The sequence below is a fragment of the Pinus tabuliformis genome, chromosome 6 (assembly GCF_031772625.1).
Source record: "Pinus tabuliformis cultivar Carrire ecotype Pingquan chromosome 6, CPIR1, whole genome shotgun sequence".
Taxonomy (NCBI): Eukaryota; Viridiplantae; Streptophyta; class Pinopsida; order Pinales; family Pinaceae; genus Pinus; species Pinus tabuliformis.
This window is the reverse complement of record NC_142292.1, coordinates 1497703968-1497721274: the sequence shown is the minus strand read 5'-3', so window position 1 is coordinate 1497721274 and position 17307 is coordinate 1497703968.

Below are 17307 nucleotides of genomic sequence, written 5' to 3'. Positions count from 1 at the left end.
ATGTTCTACACATGAAGTGATCTAACGGTTCATTCTCTCCTTGGTATTATCGACACTTGATCCATGGCTTAACACTCGATTGGTCCATGATCTCTATTTAAAGAGCATGGAGGGTTATTTGTACGGTGACTATTTATGAGAGAAACTTATGTAAATTTTCTTTCTTTTATTAATAAATTGCCTGAAGTGGCCGCGTTGGCTCGGGCTGTGGACTGTTTCCCTCTTTGAGGGTTTTAACCATGTCAAGAATACTAGTGTATTGGTCTATGATCTATTTGTGAGTGGTGTCCTTTGGTGTTCTATATGAGGAACTTACCTTGTAAATTCCTACATAATGTGGTAACTCACGCTAGGTTTGGAAATACGATTTGACTTGTAGTGCCAAATGTGTGATGCACATGTCGATTGTATTAAGAAGAAAGGTAAATGGATAATATTAGAGAAAGAAAATGTAATCCCATGAATCATGAATGCAGGTATTTATACAATAAGGACATACCCGTGAATAGTAAACTAATATGCTACAATATGAATGGGGAATACAACTACACTCCAAATTTATCCATGCACTACCTCAAACATATGGATATGAGCACCATTATATCAAATTCTTATGGAGGGTATAATATTAATGTTGGAGAGATGAATATATTTCATGAAATGTGTTAAATAGATAGTGTTAATGGAAATATCACAACTACTACATTAACCTGGAAACACATTTGCTAACTTGAATTCAAACAATGCTACAGTGGATATAATTTAAAACATGAGATGAAACATGGAAAGATATTTGAGCATATAGGTTGCAGAAGATAGGGTATTGCATCACATGGCACGAGGCATTTAAAGACATGACCAAGAATAAAGAATGATGGTAGTACTTTCTGGATAGGTTTTGAACATATTAAAGCCAAGAAAACCCTATAAAGGCCCCATGCATTAACAACATTGTGGAAGAATATTTGCATGGAGAAATCTAGTTTTCTCACAAAGGCTACAAAACTAGGGTTTCAACAAACATACTAGTTGGGTCCATGTAGCATCCCAAGGCATTGTGTCTGTTTAGTCAATTTAATGTTCTTAAATTGTAAGAATTATTATCGACTAGGGCAGGTAAACTGATGAAGTACAAGTGCATTATATGAGCTAGAAGTTACTTATGTCGTTAAGATGTTTGTGTTATGGTTAATGTCTAACTCTAGAATCAGTATGGAAGTGATGTTACTGTCTATATTAGAGTATTATACTTGAGATTTGTTAGATGGTTATTCTAAAATTAATATTAATTGAATCAAACTTTGTGGGATGGTTGAGTAGTGATCCTAACTCTACTCTGTTAGACTATTTTTTATTATGTTTGGATTTTTATGCTGTAGCCAAAATAGACTAAATATTAAAGCATAAAATGGTGTAAAGAAGATCTACTTTATTGAATTGGACAATGCATGATACTCGAATTTAGTTGCTAAGAAAAGACTGTCACTCTTAACTATTGCAGCTTCACTCAATGCAAAAGTAAAAACAAGAACAAGATTGATAAGTTATGAAATAACCAAACTGTGAAATGAAATGACTAAACTATACTAAGTAGAAAGTAAATGAAATGATCAAGTTATGATCAAGTATAAAGCAAACGAAATTACTGATGCAGATGTCAATTTAATTGTGAACACCATTGGACTACATCCTAAAACATAAAACACAACATCCATAATTTAATTCTAGGAAACCAAAGAAAATCTATTTGTAGTAAGTCAAAGACCTCATATGCACATAGGGGCCCTCCATGAGGCAGTCAAAAAATTTAATCAACGCAACATGAAATTTATGAAGCAAGATTTATTAATCGGAAAATTGTTTTAACATGATGCTTTCAAAATTACATACAACAGCACGCACCAAAACATAGAGCGGCCATTGTTCTTATAATGTTTTCTCAATTAGCAGCATGATAAATTCAAGCCTAAGTATCTTCATTACAATCCTTATCAAAGAAAATCATATCGCTTAATCATCGATTTGTTATTTGGAAAATAAAATCGATAATATTTCGTGAAACTCAGACTCTGTTCCGGCATATTATCTTGCAGTTGACTGTCATGGTTGACCGCGTTGCAGTGTGATTTTCTTGATGGATTGGTTTGAGTAAACAAGAAGAAATCCATGAGGGGATCATTCTTCATTTACCCATATACTCCTTTGTTGAGCTGGCACACTCGAACCCTGTCAACAATGGAAGTAGCTACATATATGTGGATTAGCTGCAGAATCAGGTCAATTCCATAGCTGAATGCAAACTTTAATAAAACAATAAGGTATATGGACAAAATATGAAAAAGAGGACATGTAAGTGCTTACCTTAACAAAACCTCATATTTATTGCATTTATTTAGATGATAGGGATAGGAAAAAGGAGGAAAGATGAGCAAAAAGGGTGTCAAGGTAAAGCAGTTCTTAGACTCTACATTCCCCCACACTGGAGGTTTTGTATGTCCTCATACAACTCAACATTGTCATTCTCTTGTACATTCTTTCTATCACATTCAGGATTTACTTTCTTCTTCTTTTTGGTAGCCACTGCCATTCTTGGTTTCTTCATGAGGATCTTATACTTTAGGTTGATGATTTCTCTTTGCATTGCCCTTTTTTTCTTTCTTCAACTTCTTGTTATTTTTGTACCATAGACTTAAGCGAAGAATAAGGTTGTCACTTTCGGCAATTTGAATTCCATTATGCGCCTTCATTGTTTGATTTTCATTTTTAAGGTATATGTTTAATGTCTCCAACTCAAATATTTCTTGCTTTAAAACATTAGATGTTGAAGGTTCTTGTGGCTCATTAAATTGATTACTTCCTTCTCCTGGACTTTGGATTGAACCTTTAGTTGTTGCTTCTTTTCTCTCTAATGATTTTATGTAATCATAAATTTCTTGTTGAACAGGATCAACACCTGGACTATGTTCTGGAATTCTTGGAGGTGAACTGAAGGGGGCTGGTGACACCCTTTGTGACCGTCTCAGTGATTGTTATAGCACCACTTACCACTCTTGGTAGATCTGATGCTCTGATTATGGCCTAAGGCAACCTTCCTTCTAGAATTGGTCCAAAATCTAAAAAACAATGTTTTATTCCCTATATGCTACTTTTCCCTGTGATAAAGCATGTACATGCGGGTAAGAATATACTAAACCCACGTACATATGTTAAAACACTTAAAATTAATAAATTTCCTTAATTTCGGGTGGAGTTCACAGGTTTTACCTATTACTCACCTCCTATAGCTCGTGGCCCAACTGTTTCCCAACTGAAAAAAACTAATTTGGAGAAGTATAAATAAACCTCCATGGGAAGGCCTTAAGGGAGAAGAAATGAAATATTGATACTATAGTGATTTTATCCTTGATCGAGTCTGACGAAATCCCTATGCTTCAAGAAACCCTTGTTTCCTTGTTGGAGATATCCTTCATCCTTCTTGAGGTATCCTTGTGTATGATGATGGAGGAAGATTGTTGAGGCCAGGAAAGGACGGATTCGGAGGACAGTTCCACTTGGAGCCAGAGGAATTTGTCCACCTTTCTTGTAGCTTACTTCAATAAAGAAATGTTGTTATGTTCCTGACATTAAACATGTTTATGCATTGAGTTATATTGCGATTTGTTTATGAATCTTATATTGATGCATAATTGTTCATTCATTTATATAATCTAACATGAATATCATGAATATGCTTTATGTTTCTACTATTATATATGTTTCATCTGATTAATTTACAGGTTTCAAAGGCATTCAGAGAAGCAAAGGGTTTGCACCCTGTGGGATTTACCCAAACGTAGGACCTTCGGTAAGGACACTTCTTCAAAGTTCAGTTGAATAAGCATTTAGGTTGTTTTCCTAAACATTTCTTGTTGTTTTTTGCCCTTTGCTCTGTTGGGGATTTCAACCCAAGACCCTAGGGTGATCTCACCCGCAACAGTGATTCTCCTGGAGAGTCCTCGAGGTTTTTTGTTTGCTCTTTTGTCTCAAGATTGATATATTCTGCAACTTCTGAAGCTGCTTTTTGTACTGTGTTCAATCTGGTACTTCTTCTTAAACATGTAGTTGGAAATCCCTGAGCTTTCTTCTCTTTAGCTTTTGGACTTTTTTTTTGAGGAGGGATCTTGGTTTGGGATAAAAATTATGTTTTATTGCCCCTTTTCATTCTTCTAAGATTCATTTTTTTCATTTTCTGCAAAATATCTACAATGGGTAGTTCATCCTCTAATAATTCTTGTTGGGACTAGAGTTCCTATTCTTTACTATTTCCATTTTTCTCTTCCTTCCTCTGAGGGTTTTACTACCACTTGATTGTTCAGGAATTTTCTCTTCAAAATGATTTCTTACTAGAAAGTTTTCCCAATTGTCACCTATACTCTGAAGGTGAAACTCAATCAAGATTTTTATCAATCCATGATGGTACATTGTATTGTCTATAAACTGAATTTTCTTTTGAACATTCATTGACATTTTCTTAAGACTATGCAAGAGGAAGTATGGAAGATTCATTTGATGCTCTTCAAGTAAATTCATCATTATCCTAATGTTGTAGAAAAACATGCCTCCAAATCGACCTTTGCAAGTAATAAATTTCTAAAGTACAAGGAGAAAATTTATCCATTTAATTTTAAGCTTTGAACTAGGAATACCTTTTCTGAAGATGGTAGTGTCCATGTTTGGATTTTTCAAGAAGATTTTCCAATCTTCCCCTTGGATTCCTTTGTTTTTGAACCACTTTTCTCCACTTCTAGGCAATTTAGTAGCTTCTGCAATCAGGGACTCTGTTATGGAAAAATTGACATCTCCTATTTCAACCTCTGTTCCATCAAAAGAACTTGCAAAAGTCTTTGTTACCTCTCTGTGGAAACCATCAATTTTTTCTATCAATTGTAACCACTGTAATTTCTGCAACAATTCCCTCGTCTGAGGGTATCCTTCCAAGAACTTCTTTCCTGTTGGTTCTGTTTGGACAATAACACCCATGATGAAATATGCTTTGTCTCAAGAATTGTTTACTTTATAAGGAAGAATGGTGTTGTTAGGGTTTTGTTCTGTGATGGAGAGAGATGGAGAGGCTGTATGAATTTAGAAAAATGAGAGAATGAGTGAATTATAATAAAGGCTTGTGGAAATGAGTTAGCCATTTGGACACATTCAGTTCAATAATTTGGTGATTAAATCGATGGATTCGAAATGAGGACGAGACAAGAATTAAAAATGGTGGGATATAATGGATTTGAAAAGCGGCCATCACCGATGATTTGCAATGATTTCATTTTATTTCGGTAGTGCTATGTCCACATAATTCATATATGCAATATATTAACCCTTATTGTAAAATTAAAGTATTACATACCTTCAACTGATTTTCTAACCTTTATTTGTCCTTTGATATCTTATGCAGGTACTTTGCACTTAAAAGGAGTCATTTATTCTTCAACTTGAGCCATCAAGTGTTCTTGTCAAACTAGCTACAGAAATCTTATTAGAGCTGCAGAAACTTGTCCGAGCTTCAGAAAGCCACTAATTTTGTAGCTGAGAGAATTTTTCTTCTTTTCAAAGAAAGGGAGCCTTAGGAAAAAGGAATACATTTTTTTTAAGGAAGAAATGGTAAATAGAGAAAATTTAAGATGCCAACAAGAGTTGGTTTTCACTTTAAATTTCTATATTAGCATGCCAACAACATGTTGGTTTTCATGTTTATACATTTTTTTTCTTCTTATTATTATTATTATTATTATAATATATATATTTAGAGAAAAATAAAATTTCTAAGGTGGAAAAGAAGAAGAATTCTTCTTAACCATCTTCAATTCTGAATTGCCTTAGAAAATTTTGACAAATTCTTCTTTTGTCAGTGGCTTTTGATAAAGTCTAAGTCGATGTTCATTCACTAAAAGAGGAATTTTATCTTCATCAATAGTCCTGATTCTAACTGCACCATTGTCAAAGACATTTTCAACTTCATAAGGTCCAAGCTAGTGAGTTTGGAATTTTCCTTGGAAATTTTTGAATTTTGAGACAAAGAGTAATGCCCAATCTCCTGGATGAAATTTCCTTTCTTTAATGTACTTATCATGCCATCTTGATCTCTGTTGCTGAATTAGGCTGGTCTTTTAGAGGGCTTCTTGTCTTATTTCATCAAGCTTAGGAAAAATTTTAAGAACCACCCTAAATTTATATGTATAATAAATGGGTGAATCCCCATGATACATAGGAAAAATGGGAGATGATTTTATCAATAATATAACATGTATATATAATTTTTTTAGCGAATCTTTCACTAGATTATATTATCTTGTAAAGTCATGGTGAATCTTTCACTGAATAATAAAACATTGTGAAGTCTTGGCGAATGTTTTGTTAAAGTATGAAACCATATATGATAATAGGAAAACATATTCATTAAACTGTAATATACTAACATACATGTTTGGAAAAAAGAAACATAATTTTCTCTTCCTACAAACAATGTTGCAAGTTTCAGTGGCCATGTTTGTCAAGGTTCTTACTGTACACTCTTTCATATCCTTCTATTAGTTTTGATAATATTCCAAAACAAAGTTCTTGTAGGTGTTGATCTTGACCACCAGTTCTGTCAAGGTGGGAGAGATTAATCTTTTCTCTGCCACTTTTGTAAATCTACCACTTTTTTCAAGCTATCAAATTTCTTTCTTATTCCATAGAATCCAACTACGAGATAAAAAAAAAAACACATCAAGTTTGTTTACCCCAACACGCCAACAAGTAGCAAAACCCAACTATATAATATAAGAAAGTAGTAGGTATCCCAAAGGCCTGACGAGGATCTAATGGAAAGAAGTGACCGTTGTGAGAAGCCTTCCAATCAATATATAAATGTAGATTTATTATTATTTTAATTAGAAATATTCAATTAAATAATAAAATTTAATTATGTCTCTCCCAATTTAAATTTCTTATTAGCATAATTCACTACCTTCATACGTCTTGTATTTTTTAACAATGTTGTAACATGTGGATTAATTTCCTTTTTGGTGCACAATCTCCAACTTTTAGGAAAATATGGTGCAGTGGCCCAACCCCTACAGATCATTACGACAAACTAAGAATAACAAAGAAGATGAAAGGCTGTACAAACCAACATATTTTTCAAACAACTAATCCAACATCAGTGCCTTAACTTTTTCATGAAGATACCATATTGATAATGTTTGAAAAATGGTGGGAAATTTGGGTAGCAACTATCTCTCTTCTGATGGGTGATGCGGAAAGAGTGATAAGATAAAAAGTGATAAGATTTCATTGTTTTTAATTTTTTGTTGTTAAATCAGAGAAGCCAATATTAATGGAGATATTGGTATTTTTTACTAAATTTTGTGAAGTGACTAAATGTAGCTTTAACCATTCACCTTAAGATGTTTTTTACAATATAATTTCCTAAGTCTATTTAATATCTTCATTATCATAAAAACCAACCTATATCCATCTTAACTCCACATCTACCACGCTTAGAGGGATGAAATCTATTTATCCCTCTCAACATGTAGACCCATAATTAAGATGGATCTCAGTTGATAGAATTTCCCCTTTAAATAATTTATGCTTACATGAATACCATGGTATTACCATCGGTTATCATAAACCTGGAGCTTAAAAACTACTATTAGCAATTTATAAAAATTAATAAAATTAATAATTGATTTTCATTTATTTTTTTATTTTAACCAAGTTAAAATGTTTAAGTGACATTAAATTACAAGATCTATTTTTACTCTTGATCTACCAAGCCCCGAGAGGGATCAAATATTTTTTTACTCTATGCTAGTTTCCATATCATGATATTTGATCCCTCTCGGCACTTAGTAGATCCAGAGTAAAGATGGATTTATGCTGGTTTAATTCACCCCTTTAAATATGCTACATTCTATGTGAATACCATGTGCCATATTTATTTTTATTAATACCAATATGAGGGTTAATAATGTTTTTTTGCACGGTATTAATAATAATTTGGCCCATGGTATTTGGCCCATACGCTTCACCTAAATATAATATATTTTTTTAGTGTTCCGTAAATATAAGGTGACTTATGGAGTAAATATAAAACAATATTTTATTTATTTACCATACCCCTCGTTTATTTATATTTTTATTAATTTAACATACCTCTTTTATAATTTTGATATTTGGCCCATAGGATTCACTAAAATAAAACCTCTTTTTTGAGCCTTCTTAAATAGAAAGAGGGTTATGGAATAAATATAAAAAAAGGTTTTATTAATTTACCATACCTTTTTATTTATATTTTTATTTATTTACCATACCTCCACTTTATTTATATTTTTATTTATTTACACCCTTGCGTGTTCGTAAACATAAGGTGACTTATAGAGTAAATATAAAAGAATGTTTTATTAATTTACCATACCTCTCATTTATTTATATTTTTATTAATTTACCATACCTCTTTTATAAATATGGTATTTGGCCCATAGGATTCACTTAAATAAAACCTATTTTTTTAGCCTTCTTAAATAGAAAGAGGGTTATGGAATAAATATAAAAAGAGGTTTTATTTATTTACACACATCTAGTTGATTTTTATTTTTATTTATTATCATACCTTTGGAGTAAGTATAAAAAGAGGTTTTATTTATTTACCATACCTCCACTTTATTTATATTTTTATTTATTGGGACCAAATACAACCTCCCAAACTAGAAAATGGGCGATTGCAAATGAATTTAACATTGCAAAGTAAAAAATTGGGCAATTGTAATGGAATATAACCTCCCAAACCACGCGAATCGGGTCAAATGAGTCTTTTCATAGTTTATCCTCCCAAACTAGGCGAATCGGGTCAAATGAGTCTTTTCATAGTTTATCAGTCCCTTTTTTTGGGCTAAAATGAAAAAATAATTATTTTTAAAATAAAAGTTGGGTTAAATATATGAAATGGGTGTTTTATAAAAAATTCGCCCCTCTAAAATGAAAAACCCCTTAAATTCCGTCCTTGGGCTAAAATTTGCCCCTAAAATTTACCATGATCAAGCTCATTGAGTTGTCCCGTCCTTTTCTTTTGTGCTTCTGATAAGTTAAGATCCAACAAGACTGTTGTTTTATAGGTTTGGATCTGGAACTCTATTGGAATTAAGGCCTTCTTGCCATAAACAAGTTCATAGGGAGTATGTCCTGTAGTGCTTCTCCATGTAGTTCTATAAGCCCACAAAGCTTCTAGAATCTTTTCTGCCCAGTCCTTCCTATGTAAGTGTATAGTCCTGGTAAGAATTACTTCAATCACCTTGTTTGTAGACTCAACTTCTCCATTAGCTTGTGGATAGTATGGAGTGGATTTACGATGTTTGATTTTGTACTGCTCAACAAGTTTATACACTAATCTGATTGTAAATTGTGTCCCTTGATCTATAACAATTTCTCTTGGAACACCAAAATGAGTAAAAATATCCTCAAAAAAATGAAACTACAACATTTTCAGTAGGAAAAGGAAGTGCTTTAGCTTCTTCCCATTTCGTGACATAATTAGTACATACCAGGATATACCTTTTTTGCTTTGAAGGTGTATTGATTAGACCAACAAAATCTAGTGCCCATTTTTCAAATGGTTCAATGAGTACTTGTGGTTGTGATGGAATTTCATTTGAAAGAGTAGGTTTTCCCATTCTTTGACAATTGTCACATCTTCTAACATATTCCTTGGTATCCTTGAAAATGGAAGGCCAATAATATCCTAAAAGTAGGACCTTATAAGCAGTTCTTTTGTCAGAAAAATGTATTCCACATGGTTCATCATGGCATGCTTTAAGTATTTTCTGTATTTCATCTTCTCGAACACATATTCTAATGATGATATATAGTCCTATTTTGTATAATTATCCACTTATCCATGAATAAGATGTGCTATTATGGACTATCCTCCCCTTTTCTCTAGGAGACAAATGAAATGGTATCTTCCCTGTAGCTAAATAGTTGGCAATATCTGCATACCAAGGTGATTTAGTAGATATTGCGAAAGGATATTCATCAAGAAATTTATCCTCCACAGGTTTATCATTATTATCATTCCGAATTCTAGATAAAAAGTTAAAAAATTGTATTTTGTTTTTCGAGTCTATCTAGAATGGTGATGTTGAATTATTGTAAAAATAAAATCCATCTGTTTATTCTTCCATTAGTGATTGGTTTATTCATGACGTATCTAATGGTATAATGCTCTGTGTGAATGAAATTTTCATAGCAAGTTATATAATGTCTAAATTTGTTAATGTCATGAACTACAACTAAGAACTCCTCCTCGGTTACAGTATAATTTAACTCAGTTGGAGTTAAATTTTTACTGGTGTAATAGATTGCATAAGGAGTAAGGTCTTTTTCCCCCACCATAGCTCCTAAGGCTGTATCTGAAGCATCAGTTGATATATGGAAAGGAAATTTCCAATTAGGTCTTTTTAAGATAGGTGCTTCAGAAATTTTCTTTTTCAAAGTTTCATAGGAAGCTTGACAATCAAAATTCCAACTGAATTCACAGTCTTTGGTAAGTAGTTTAAAGAGTGGAGATGCAATTTTTGTGAATTTTTCTATAAATCTTCTATAATATCTAGTAAAACCAAGAAAACTCCTAACATCTCGTTGACAATTTGGCACTGATAGTTTAGAAATGACCTCAACTTTAGATGAGTCTACCGTAATTCCATCTCCTGAAATATGGTGACCTAAAACAATCCATTCATTAAACATCATAAAACATTTATCATGATTTAACGAAAGATTTTTTTCTTTACATCTTATTAGAACGTTTTCTAAATTTTCAAGTGCTTTGTTAAAAGAATCTCCATAAACTGTGAAATCATCCATATACACTTCCACACAATCATGAATAATATCAGAGAAAATTTCAAGGACTGCTCTTTGGAATGTTGTCGAAGCATTTCATAATCCAAAGGGAAGTACTCGATAAGCATGAGTTCCCCATGGATAGGTAAATTTGGTTTTATCTTGATCTTCATGTGCTACCTAAATCTGATTATATCCACTAAAATCGTCCAAAAATGTAAATTATTCTTTCCCTGCCAATGTGTCCAAGACTTGATCTATGAAAGGAAGTGGAAAGTGGTCGTTTCATGTTGCTTTATTCAATTCCCTGTAATCGATACATACTCTCCATTTCCCAATTTTCTTTGGAATTATTACTAGGGATGAAACCCACTGAAACCCATTTTCTATATGAGAGATATTCATTTCGACTATGATCATGGTGTGAGGAAGATTCATTATTTTCTAGTAGATTTAAAATTTGGTCCTCCTCTCTTACTTGTTCAATAGTGAAAATAGGTTGTATATCATCTTCATCATTTAGCGATTCCTCATTCTCTATTTCTATTGTTGTTTTTGCTGGTGGGTATAATGTAAATTTCTTTGTAAAATTTCCATCTGAGATAAAAATGTTACCTAATATACAACTAATGAAAGTATCAATTATAGCTAACCAAGGTCTTCCTACGATTAATGGATGTCCTCCTAAATTATTCTTGGGAGTTAAGACCATGAAATCAACAGGATATTCCCAAGAATTTAAGGATACACAAACATCTTCTAGCACACCATCAAGTTTAATTTCAGACCTATCAGCTAGTTGTAATAGCGTTGGTGTGTATTAAAGGTTAGGAAGCCTAAGTGAATTCATAACTTGTTTACTCATTATGTTTATGAATCCTCCTAGATCAATTATTGTGTTTGGTATTTCAATTCCATTAATGTGGATTTTTACAATGGGGCTCCTTGGATCTAGATATTTTTGGATTGTTGTTTTCCTCATCATGATATCTGCAATTTTCCTGACTAATTGAATTATTTTTATATCTTTTTTTTCTTCCTATCTTTGAGTACTTAATTCCTTAATTTCTTTTGCAAAGATCGGTATTTCTTTCATGGCTTGCAAAAAAGGAAATTTTATACAGACATTTCTCAAATCATCCATCATATTATAATCAGGCAATGTGATTTGCTTTTTTACTCCTTCATCAATGTTCAACCCTTTAGGAAAAGGTGGCCTAATGGATACCGAGGCTTGTTCTATGAAAAGAGTATTTATTGGAATATTTTCTATTTGATTATTCTCTTTTTAAGGGAGAGAGATTTCTCCCTCTTCAGATTGATTTTTATGTTTTTGAATATTTGTCCTTTCTTCCTGAATAACAACAGGGGGTTTTCTTTGAAATACTCTTCCATATCTTAATTGAACATTATTTATATCTAGTGGAGTTATTACATAGGTTTGACGATCTTTCCCTTCCATAGTGTAAACAGGTTTTTGTTGTGACATATTATTATTGGGATTCAGAAGTGGTTGAGTGGGTAATTGATTTGATTTTTGTGCAAATGGTAGGGAAGGTTGTGGATTTTGATTTTGAACTTGGACTTGAGGTAATTGATTGGCTTGAGAAATTTGATTAGATTGGGGTAGGAATTGTGGTGGAAAATTGGGATAAGATGGTGAATATTGAGCATATTGAGCATAAGCCCCATAAGGATTTTCCCATCCTTGATTCCAAGATTGTGATTATGGCTGAGCCCGAGGTTGCCAAGATGGATTCCAATTATTTTTTGAAGACTGTACAAATTGTTGTGATCTAAAGCCTTGTGGTTGATTTGTTTGAGAATTCTCTCATGGTCTCTTTGAAATAAATTAAAGGGGGTCTACTTTTTCTGGTATCCCTTCATCATCAAATACAACCTTGAGACATGGTAAAGAAGGACACTCCTTAGTATCATGGTTACCTGAACATGTGGCACAAGTTTCTATAGTTTTTTAGTCTAAAGGACATTCTCTTAGGGCATGCTTTTTTCGACATCTAGGACAGAAAATGGATAATGTAGCATTTTCGGACTTTTGCTTGTTTTGTATTTTAAGGGTATCTATTTTTTCACTTCAACTCCCTAAAATATCTATCTTGAAAGTATCAAGCAAGCTGCCCTATTGATTGTCCCAGCTGCAGATTTATTGATTCTTGATAAGAGAGGGTCTCTAGGACTTTTTCCAACTCGTGCTTTACCCCTTGAGATATGTACACATAAATCACATATATCTACAAATGGTAATTTAGAAATATCTCCTTTTCTTGTTAAGTTAAGGATATCGATCCATTCATCTTTGATAGCTTTAAGTAGAAGGGCTATCAAGGTTTCCTCATCCAAATTATCCATTTTTTCTCTTTTAATATTATAGACAAATCTCTCTACTAAGTCTTCAAGGTTTTCATCTTCCTTTTGTGTCATTTTGAAGACTTCATCTTTAATGTTATGAGGCATACAATAATCTCTATATTTCTCTAAGAAAGCTTCTTTCATTTGTGCCCATGTTCTTATAGAATTCATCCCTAAAATCATGAACCATTTTAATGCTGGACCCTTCAAGGTAGCATGAAACAATTTCAATTTTTGAGCATCATGCAGATAATCATATGATCTGCATAATACTTCAAATTTGAAGAGAAATGTCTCTAGGTCTTCACTTCTTTTTCCATGGAAATTAGGAATAATAGAAGGTGAAATATTTTTCATCGTGAGGGTTGTATCTTCATAAAAAATAGGAAATCCAAAAGGATCTTGATTTCCTATACTTCTACCCCTTCCTCTATTTCTATCTCCACCTCCTCCTCTACCTCTACCTCCTCCAATCCTATTTTCCTCACTATTGACATTATGTACATCACCTCCCCCTTCTTCAACAATGACAGATTCTTCAGAACTAATGTAAGGTTCTTGTAATTCTTCTGGTTCTTCTATCAATGGGTGGTGAAAATAAGTTTCTCGTTCTTCTTCTTCACTAGGAATTTCTAATTCTTCTCCTAGAATTTGTTCACCAGTGGAAGGTAGAAAAACTACTCCTATAGTTGGGGATGTAGGATTTTCTTCAATTACAGCTTCAGTAGATGAAGTAGGTGAAGTTCTGGATTGGATTTCTGATCTTGAGACTTCAGGAAGTCTTTGTCGACCTACAAATGGAATTCGGGTTTGAGTAGGTGGTGTGGAATTTCGAAGTCGTGGTGAAGTGAGTGGATTTGTGGGAATTAAGCTTCTTCCTCATCCTACAAATCTACCTCTAGAGTCTCTATCCCTACGCATATCATGTTTTGAATTGATGATTTTTTTTTTTAACTTCTATTTGTACTTCCTCGGCAACGGTGCCAAAATGTTTAGTCAATTTAATGTTCTTAAATTGTAAGCATAAATTATTGACCAAGGCAGGTAAACTGATGAAGTACACGTGCACTGTATGTGTTAGAAGTTACTTATGTCATTAAGATGTTTATGTTATGGTTAATGTCTAACTCTAGAATCAATATGGAAATGATGTTACTACCTATATTAGAGTATTATCCTTGAGATATGTTAGATGGTTATTCTAAAATTAATCTTAATTGAATCAAACTTTGTGGGATGGTTGAGTAGTGATCCTAACTATACTCTATTAGATTGTTTTTTATTATGTTTGGATTTTTATGCTATAGCCAAACTATACTAACTATGAAAGCATAAAATTATGTAAAGAAGATCTACTTTATCGAATTGGACAATGAATGATACTTGAATTCAATTGCTAAGAAAATATTGTCACTCTTAACTATTGCAGCTTCACTCAATGCAAAAGTAAAAACAAGAACAAGATTAATACGTTACACAATAACACTGTGAATGAAATGACTGAACTATACTAGGTAGAAAGAAAATAAATGATCAATTTATTCTAGGTATAAAGCAAATGAAATTACGGATGTAGATGTCAATTTAATCGTGAACTCCATTGGACTACATCATAAAACATAAAACAAAGCATCCATAATTTAATTCTAAGAAACCAAATAAAATCTATTTGTAGTGAGTCAAAGACCTGATCTGCACGTAGGGGCCCTTCAGGAGGTAGTGAACAACTTTAATCAACGCAACATAAAATGTATGAACCAAGATTTATTAATCAGAAAATAGTTTTAACAGGATGCTTTCAAAATTGCATAAAGTGGCGCACAACAAAACATAGAGTGGCCATTGTTCTTATAACATTTTCTTAATTAACAACACGAGAAATTCAAGCCTAAGTATCTTCATTACAATCCTAATCAAACCAAATCATATCCCTTAATCATCGATTTTCTATTTGGAAAAGAAAATCAATAATATTTTGTAGAACTTGGACTTTGTTTTGACATATTATCTTGTAGTTGAATATCATGGTTGACTGCATTACAGTGCGATTTTCTTGATGGATTGGTTTGAGTAAACAAGAAGAAATCCATGAGGGGATCATTCTTCATTTACCCATGTACTCCTTTGTTGAGTTGGCACACGCGAACCCTGTCAATAACGGAAGTAGTTGCAGATATGTGGATTAGCTGCAAAATCAGGTCATTTCCATAACTAAATGCAAACTTCAATAAAATAATAAGGAATATAAAGAAATATGAAAAAGAGGACATGTATGTACTTACCTTAACAAAACCTCATATTTATTGCATTTATTAATATGATAGGGATAGGAAAAAGGAGGAAAGATGAGCAAGAAGGATGTCAAGGTAAAGAAGTTCTTGGACTCTACAGTGTCAACAATGATGGCAAATGTCATAGAAAGGAAATGGTCATTCAATGCATCCATGAACCACACAACTTATTCTTATAGCCTAGAAATTGCATTGAAAATAAGTGTTCCAGGGTTTCCAAGAAACATTTACATCTTCCTCTTCTATTTCATCATAATATAAATATTTCCCATCATAATGTCAGTATCTATACTGAGATAGATTTAAGCATGTAACAATCATTAGGCACGAGAGAGAAGTGAGTAAGCTCAAGAGTCATAAGGGTAGATGAAAGGTCACAGGAGAAGGTGAACAGTCACCTCACCTCTATAAGTATACCCTCACACCTCATTTCAAGGGGAGTTTTAGCACTTGAATTGTGGCTAGGATTAGATAGATGATTTGTGTTTGCAATCTAGAGGCACTCAACTCTTGACATCCAGTAGGGTGAGTTGTAGTGAGGCTAGGATTTTGCATTGGATAATGATATGAACAACCCTTGTTCCATGGTTGGAATTTGATCAATTGCAGGATATGTACTGTATTTGCAGCAACATTAATAATATGTTCTTCATGTTTTGAATTGATTCCCATGCTTATTCACACCGACTATATTGTTTTTCTAATATTTTTACTATGTTTGCATGTGCGCTTTCATAGGGAAAATATGTTATGGATTGGTTTGTAGCTATTACATGTATGTTTTCTTTTGAATCTAAGCTTATTAATTGCACACCATGTCGATGATCTATTGTGAATTGATTTGCAATTAACCTCTAGCATGTTCTTTCTCATGTATGTCTAAGTGGGATTTGGCTTACCGATCCTTCTCATGGTATACTTCTTCTTATTTTTTTGTGACTTTCTTGGAGCTATTTTTATAGTTTTCCAATCTTGGGCTGAATTAGCTTCATTTTCTAGGAATTTCATTCTTTTCCTCACCTTGACACCCTTTCATTTGACAACCAGCAGTGAAAAAATTCATGGTGGCAGCTAAGCCCACATACCAGATGGGGTTCCTATCCCAAATGGTGTGAGGTCTAATTGGGACTTCACACTAGGGAGAACCCCTAGTTGTTGGGAGCACCGAGCACCGTCAATATATTTTTTTCACCAGAAGGAGGACCAGATGAGAATCTTAGCCCTTGGAGTTTGTTTTTAGTTTCATGTTTTTAAATGGCTTTGTGCCAGATCTCTATCCTGGGTTGTTTTTCTAAAAACATAAACCTTTCAGTGGCCACGAAAATATTCTATCACTTGTCATAGTGGAATTTTGATGACGAGAGTCAAACAGAAAAATTTGGGAACATGTGTCACTATTTGTTTCTATCACTCTAGCAAAATACATTGTAAAGATGTTATTGGCAGGTTCTTTACCTTCACACTTGAAGGTCATGTAAAGTGGTGGTGTCACACATTGCCAATAACTTTGATCCATTCGTTCGAGAAACTCATAAGTTGACTTCATGAGGCCTTTGATAGGTATGATTTTCAATATGCTTTTAAAAGGATAAATCAACTTAGAATGCAACTCGAAGAAACATTAGAAGATTTTGCTAGTAAGTTTGTTCATATTTGTTTTGAATTTCCCGAGAGAGATGTGGAATGGATGTATTTGACTGAAATATTTTGACGTTCATTTTATGATTCTATGTAACGTGTTCAATATAAAACAAATCCTGATTCTGATGATCATCAT